This window comes from Bidens hawaiensis, unplaced genomic scaffold, assembly GCF_021521415.1.
Source record: "Bidens hawaiensis isolate Kalapana, Puna unplaced genomic scaffold, B.hawaiensis_p1.1 tig00001087_1, whole genome shotgun sequence".
Taxonomy (NCBI): domain Eukaryota; kingdom Viridiplantae; phylum Streptophyta; class Magnoliopsida; order Asterales; family Asteraceae; genus Bidens; species Bidens hawaiensis.
Window position 1 is genome coordinate 1 of NW_027491062.1, and position 8,434 is coordinate 8,434.

General features: G+C 32.3%; 1 pseudogene across 1 annotated transcript; it reads right to left on the reverse strand.

Annotated features, from left to right (window-relative positions):
- Positions 1-3,743: 3,743 nt before the first annotated feature.
- On the reverse strand, positions 3,744-6,302 carry LOC143556875 (GDSL esterase/lipase At3g48460-like; annotated as a pseudogene). Its single transcript, XR_013139460.1, has 2 exons — positions 5,433-6,302; positions 3,744-4,352 (listed from the first exon to the last, which is right to left on the reverse strand). The product of XR_013139460.1 is annotated as a GDSL esterase/lipase At3g48460-like (transcript).
- Between the last annotated feature and the right edge of the window lie 2,132 nt (positions 6,303-8,434).

Here is an 8,434-nt window from a genome sequence, read left to right on the forward strand (position 1 = left end):
AATAATTAATAGTATGACCCTGAAATTCATTGTTCTTGTATGATAAGTATGACATTATAGTATTATTGAGTTTGAGTTTGAATTTGAATTTGAATTGAGCTCAAGACTAAATTGGAGATTTGGAACGAAATAAACAAATGTATTAAATATGTGTTTCACATATATATCAAAGTTTTTGCTATATTGTCAGGAAGTGTTGAGGTAATTAAGATTTTCCTAAAGTCTATCTTCCTAATACCATATAACAATAGCTAGGGGCGTTCACAGTTTAGTTTTGACGGTTCTTTGATAAAACACTAGTATATTAAAAACCAAAACCAACCCGATGAAATATAAAACCAAGCCAATTAAGCTGAATTGTTACAAACGGTTTGTTTCACGGATTTAAGATTTATTAGGCTTCTTTTAATAATGCACGATATATAAAATCATTGTACAAAAATACATTAAAACAAATAAATGTGGAGAATAACTAGGTACAAAAAAATATTTCCTTAAAAAGGGTATTCTTGTCATTACTTAAAATTTTAATGAGGAAGGGGATATTAGATATATCATATATGCAATTTTGTTTTGAGTTGGCTAAGCAATTAGAATAGTTTAGAAGAGGATATATTTATTGATTTTATATAGATTGAAAATAAAAATGAGTATGGGGTTTTCAGTTTTGTAGTTTAAAGTTTAAACATAATTGTTTTTTATCTTTGTATTTTTGTTTGCAATTTTTGTAATTAAAAGTATTTATATGCACAAAATAAAAAATTCCGATCAAACGCTTAGTTTCGTGTTAAACCTCAAAACTCTAGTCAAGTATGGCGTTATGGGTTAATATGTTTGCGAACCGGATTCATATGAACTTTTGTGCTCAAATCCGTGTAGACAACAACTTGTACACATCAAATACTATTACAAGTCTATAACAATAAAATATTTGTATTCTATTTATAGTATTTATAGTTACAGATGATGAGGTGGTGAATTTTTTTATGAAGTTTTAAATGGTTCTCAACTCCTGGATCCAACTACCTGCGTCAGCTAGTTGTGGGTCGTGATTGTTTGTGTCAAATTTTATATACATTTTCCCATTGGGTTACAAATCTTATCAACTTATTTTAATGAAATGAAATAAGTTTATAAGAATTTTTTTTATAACAATTTTGTAACATTAAAACAAGAACACACAATTTAAATTTTTAAAAAAAAAATAAAAGAATACCATCAGTCTAATCAAGTTGAACTACTCACCTTAGCCTTATTGTAATCCAATTAAAAGAAAAGAAAGATCTTATATGTCGCCTTCAAAGATGAATAATCCATTCTAAAAAACTAAATTGTTCCCGGCTTTTCAAATCAAGGCTCACCTAAGGTTGGTACGCCGTTAAATTTTTATGGTATAGTAGTAAAAATCGTAAATATTATATTTTAATGATCGAGTGGATTAAGAACAGTGGCGAAGTTTGGACGGATATACCGAGATGGCCGGACTCAAAATGTATTAAAAAAAATCACAAACCAGGGGGGGCAGGCTAAGTTTTCAATCAAAAACGGCTAAATTTACACTACGTGTAAAAAATTTCGGACGCAAATGGGTAAATTTACACTACTACGTAAAAAAACAGGGGAGGCCGGGGGCCACCCAAGCCCTGAGTATGCTTCGCCCCTGCTTAAGAACCCTTTATTGTATTTGTAATGTGTTTTTTCTAGCTACTTACTAGGACTATATTTTATTTATAAAAAAATGAGGGTGAGGATAAAACAACATTTATACTGTTCCTACTTCCTATTGTATGTTTTTTTATAACATTATCTAATAACTATTCCTAACTTTTTATATCTTTGATATAGTGACAAGGTCCAGAATTTCTACGTGGGAAATGGGAATTAAAACGAGATTATATCAAATCCTTATTTCTTAATAAAGTTAAATACTAGTCGTGGATGAATTTCATGAGAGATTTCAACTAAAATTTGGCTCACAACTTGTTTATAACTCTCTTGCAATTAGCTATCTTTTTTATGGGATTTAATCCTTTAAGTTTAGCATAACTATAAACATGCAAGTTGAGTTTGAGATGAAGGTAGTTCGATAATTGACTCCCTCAAATAACTTTTATTTTGAATTTTTTTCATATATTTGTAATTAGGTACTTTGTTACTTGAGATAATGAGATCATTGTTAATTTGTTATTTCATAAATCATAACTGTTAGAGGTGCACAATTGAGATTTTCAAATACCCGATTCCTAGTAAGGAAATAGGTTCGGGTATGACCGAATATGGAAAATCGGGTATTGGCCATATCCGGGTCGGATTATGGTTCAGGTCCGAGTATTGTCTCTAAAAAAATACCCTATGCACAGGGCTCGGGTCGGGTTTAGAACCGGGTATTAAAAAACCCTATTTTCGGTATAAATTGGGTTTTTTAAGGTGTTGCACATTTTTTGGGGGATATTTTTCAGATATTTTTCGGATATATATCGAGGTATTTGAAAAACCCGATATCAGGTATTGAAAAAACCCGGTTCCGGGTATGGAACCGGTTCCGGATTTCGGGTATTACCTGATACAAATCGGATTCGGTTTTGTTCTAAATTTCATGCGCTATCTGTACATAGGATATAAAGAAACCTGATTCCAGGTTAGGGTTTTCTTTACCTCTAATAATTGTCTTTTAACTAAATCAAACATAGTTTTCGGGCCAAGTAGCCATGGACCATGGTTCTTTTGGGCTTAATACTCCACAGGCTAATCGGTTGATTTTAGGTTATTACATCCCAGTTTGGACATCATGAGTTTAGGTCCATATATTTGACCCACTGGACTCACTCACAACCTACTTGTTTATATCTTGGGTTTGGTAGTCGAGTTCGAACCCGTTGTCTCTTAATCGGATAAACCTGATGATCGACACCAAAAGATGAAGAAAAATACTCAAGTGTGTTCTCACTTCTCAAAGTACGAATAAGCATATGCCAAAGCGGGTTTTTATTGCAAACTAAAAAGTATAAACGGCTCAAAATGTTGTTTAGTTCAAAAAAGAAAAACAAGTGCAACGAGAATAATAACCCATAAACATAAAAACTATTTAGACCCTAAACTAGATATGACTCGTATATATAGGACCCCGCATATAAGTGTGTACAAGAAAAGAGTGAGAACGAGCTCATTTATAAACTCGTGAAGGGGAAACACCACGGGTTTGTTTTCTTAGTTAACAAGACTCACAATCAAACAAAGAAAAAGAACGACAATATTATGGCTAACTTCTTTAACTTTGAAGGAGATGGATAAATTAGTGATGGTGTAGTGTTATAGCAATAATAAAGGAGCATGGTCTGCTAGAATTGTAATGTGCTAGTGACTCATACCCTTCAACAATCATCTTTCATGTGCTCGGATCATGTAAAAACAAACTTCGGTGTCAAGTTTTAAAGAACAAATAACTTTTGTGACACGATTGGTAAAAGAGTTGTGAAGGACATATACAATAGAGCCGATGGACAAAGATACGACATGTCGTGTGTTGCATTTTCTACTAACTACGAGGTATGCTCATCAGCAATGGTAATAAAGAGTAAGTTATATAAGTACTTGATTCAAGAGAAAAGGCCTTTGTCCATGTACCCATATACTAACAAAGAGTAACACAATCATAATCATTAACCGTATAACTTGTTGCAATAGGAATAATACGTCTAACAAACCGATGTTTCAAATAAGTGTCTTCGATGAATGATCCTTGAATTTATTAATTGACCCGCTAAAGATACAAATAACTCAAATCAATCCACTTATGAAGTTGTTGATGCTAAATGAATAAACATTACAAAAAGACATTTATTGTCATCTAGCCTGAGTTTTGTTTACTTCTCAACAAGTACTTAAATGGTGGCCGAGTATAAGGACCGTTAAGAACATATCAGAAACTACTTTATACATAGCTTCAGTAAGGTGAACTCCATCCCAATTGATATACTGAGAGGGGTTTTGGCACGAGCTTGCCGCTCGGGACCCACAAGTAGCAGCAACGTCGAAGTTGTAGGGCTCACCAATATGTCCACAACATACTTTGTAAAGCTCACGGAACCCCAGCCTCGTGCGTTTTTCATTACATAACGATAAGCGTTCCAATAGTCAGCATAGACAATAATTGCTTTCAGGTATTTTATTCTTAGGTTTCGAATGTTGGTCTGGAGAATGGTGTTATGGATGTAACTTTGGTTGTTGATCGTGCCTACGCAACCCATGTCGTCACGATCAGTCTCGGGTGAAAGGTACATGGCTAGCGTTAGGCAACCCGTAGGAGGGAGGCCTTGTACCACCACGTATTTTGCACCTTTGCTCAGTAATGCCTAGCAAAAGAATATTCAATTCTTGTAAGTAATACATTAAAAACTTCATAAGTGGCCAGATTTATATATTTCTATTACAACATGAACATAAAATGAGCTAAAAGATTTCAAGCATTTTGCTATAAAAAAAAAAACGAAAAGTTTGACATAATACTAACATATAACTAGTCTACCAAAATAACGATTTTGGTAATTTGATGTGAAATAATATTTGCTTACACATAACTGTTTACACCTAGTAAGTATCCTTTTTGAGTCCGATCCGATCGTCCAAAAGGTTCGATCGGCAAACCGGTAATGGATCCTTATTGATATTTTGAAAATTAATTTCGGGATTTATTTTATTTACGTGTATTTGTTTATTTTTTTGAAGTGCTATTTTTTTTATAAAAAAATGTGTTATTCATAGGATATGAATCCTCACCGGTTGAAAAGACAAAACATATATTTATTTATTTTTGGCAAATTAGAAATAAATAATGTTAACTTCCGTGTTTAGGTTAATAATAATCTTAACTTTAAAAATCATTATCAGCGGTCTCAAACTTTCAACTATTTTTGTCTCAACTGACCTCCGTTAAAAAACATTTAATGTTGTTAATTTTCCGAGTTTCAAACCGATGTTTTAGGGCTTTTGATTGAAAGAACGATTACGAGTCGACCAATGTAAAATATATCTTGAAACGGTGATCTAAGCGACAAAACCATGATTCAATTCAGATGTTTGAATTTCCAATTAACAAAAATTAAGTCATTTGAATCACCGTTCGAGATAAGTTTTACATCATTTGAATCGTAACGTTCTTCCGATCAAAAGCCCTAAAACATTTGTTTGAAAATTGAAACTCAGAAAAAACTTAACGGCATTAAGTTTTTTTTAACGGAGGTCCATTGATACAAAAATAGTAGAAAGTTGAAACCGCTGATAGTGATATTTAAAGTTGAGATTATTATTAGCCAAATTGTTTTACTTTTTATAGATAAGCAAATTTTGCATTTATCACCTACTCAACCATAAAAATAATGTCTACTTATTTTCTCATAATAAATAATAATAATAATAATAATAATAATAATTACCTCAACAAACCCTGTGACACTGCGTGTGGCTCGCCTTCGAATGGTGTCTCCGGTGACACTCGAACCAATGGTGTAAGCATAGTCATTAGCTCCAATCTCACCAACCCAAACCAATGCATCCTTAAAACACATTAGCACACTCTCTAGGTGTTAATATTGCATTTTTACATTTCAACCCCTCTAATGTTTTAATAAACCAATTTAGTTGTGTTTGTAATGATTGTGTTGTCATAGATAATGTAAGGTTATTTTTGACAAAGAACGCGTGTCGGATCGCCGTGGACCCCGCGACCGCGTAGTTAATGCCGTTTGAGGTGTCGGCTTTTTGGTTGAGGTAGGGTGGGAGGAAAGGTAGTTTTACGGATTGTGTTATGAAGTCTATGACTAAACGGCCGTCTGTATAGCGGTTGGTAGGGTGGTGGAAATATGTACGGCCGTATGGGAGGTTGGACACGTGGCTGAAGCCACTAGGGCCCGTGTCAGAGGCCGTGTTACCCGTGTCGGTGTAGGAGTCTCCGAAGGCGTAGATTTTGGTGAAGGAGTGTGGGGGAGGGGTACAGGAAGTTAGGGTAAGAAGGAGGCAGAAGGTGATGGTAGTGGCAGCGACGACGGTGGTGGTAGTGGAGATTGTCATGGTTATTAACGTCTTATATGTTTGGAGAGTGCTAGTTGGTTATATAGTGAGAGGTTGTGTGCAAAGACTGTTTTACCCTTTATGCAAATTATAGTCAAAGTTGATTAACAAGTATATGTAGTTATGTACATAGTAATGTTTCATTTTAAAGTTGGGTTGGTGAAAACTGTCTTTTTGAGAGCTAATATGATATTGGTTTCATGATTTTGATGATATGGTTAAAAGAAGATGTCATTTTGAGAACAAGAGTGGTAATAAACTTGGTTGTTATTTATTTAAAACAACTTAAACATCAGTTTATTGATTATTAGATTTGGCGGTGTAGCTTGTGTCTTTTTATATTATAATTGGATTATTTCTTAATTAAATGCATATTTACTTAAACAGTTAAACACATGCTTATTAAATATTAGACTTGAACCTCCACTAGTTAAAAAAAAGGATTTATCCAATATTTTGGTTTCACCAGGGTAAAAAGCCTTGTGTATTTATATGCAATTAAACTAGTGCTTGTGGTGTATTTTATGAAACTAAAATGGTGACATTTAAGAGTCATGATAGTCGCTATAAGTAGGTGAAATAAAAGTATTGTAGTTAATACTTAATAGCTATTTACATTTATTATTAAGTTAAGTTTTATTACAACTAAATTTCAAGTTATATTACAGTGATGTAGGGTAGATTTGACATTATTCTAAAAAGAGAAATAAATATGGTCGCTAAAAGAAATAACAAAATAAGGTATGGGTGTATATCAAATTTAATACTCATAATAAATTTGCACACTTAAGACATAATTCAACATCCTCATTAATTTTTATTTTTTGAAGCACTATGATTATAAAGTTTTACAAAATATCTATACACACATCTTAGTCCCACACAGTTCTCACACATAGAACACCCAACTTATTACAATACAATTGAGTGTATATAGCCTAACATTACTTGGAATGTAAATGGTAATTTAATGGAGAGTGAAGTTGTACATGTTAGTAAAGCTAAAATGAGCAGTTTTTATTCCATCAATTACTATAAATCTTAGTAGTTTTCATGCTTAATGTTTGTACTTGCACTTGCACTTGCACTTGATTCTTGTGAGTTGAACTACTCAACTTTCTAAAGACTTTTATTCTAATTATATAAAGTTTTGAAACTTAATTTAGTATTGACTTGCTTCTTTAAAATATCCATCTTTAAGTTATTATCAAATCCATAACAAAATGATCATTACAACTTTCCCTGATTTCCAAATAGTTCTAGAACCAAATCAAGCCTCATATTCCATTTATAGTTTGAACATGTCATATACCATTTAGTATTGTGGAGGTTGAGAGTATAAATTGCCTCATATTCTATTTTTATAGTTTGTATTGATGTCATTTGACATTATTATAGAGGGGGTTGAGAGTAATAATTTAGGATGATGAGAGGGTGGTTGATGAAGTTTGCAATAAAGGTATAAATGCTCTATGGTTCTCATTTCCTGATCCACCTACCTTAGTCGGTTGTTTATTGGTTGGTTATTCATTTTGTCCATCTTACATATATTTTTATTAATTCTATGACCAAAAGATTTGTAGTTTAATAGTATTAATGTATCTGTTAAAGATGAAATACGCTTCTAATAGTAAAGGTTCAAGTCTTATAATAAATAAAATGAGGTATTAATTTGTCTTCCAAAAAAGAAACTCGATTAGATAGAAGGAGTCTCCTGATGTGAAATACTGTATAAAAATATATAAGTTTAATTTTTCGTCTATGTGTTTTAGTGAAAATCGTCAAATTTATCCAAAGGTTTGAATCTTACATTGGCAACGTGAGTGTGATTTACATTTCGTGAAAATTTTGTCCACTTAACTAACACCGTTTGTACTTATCTGTCTTATCTATACAACAGGGTTCATAAAAAGCAAAAAAAGAAATATGAGAAAAACAAGAAAACTACAATCAACCAATCATTTGTTTTTGTTTATAATTTTCATTTCTTTTAATTATAAAGTTAGTATTGTTAAAAGGTATGTACTTCACAAAATTGCATATATGTAACTCATGAAGTTACATATCTTATACTAGTTACATACATGTAACTTGAGAGTACACATATGTAACTTGTTAACTATATATATTGCCTTTTATTTTCTTTCTTTTTTTCAAATATTAATAAGATATAAAAAGAATGAAAAAAAAGGCTTGAGATGTTATTTTTTCGAAGTTTTCTCATACGCTCTCGTATATATAATTTTCCTATTAATTGTAGGAAAGTTTGTGAGAATGAAAAATTGTAGTGGGACAAACAAATGGCCATTTAAGACTACCCATGTCTAATGTATTTAACTCCACATGGGGCTCTCTTTTCTTATCATTT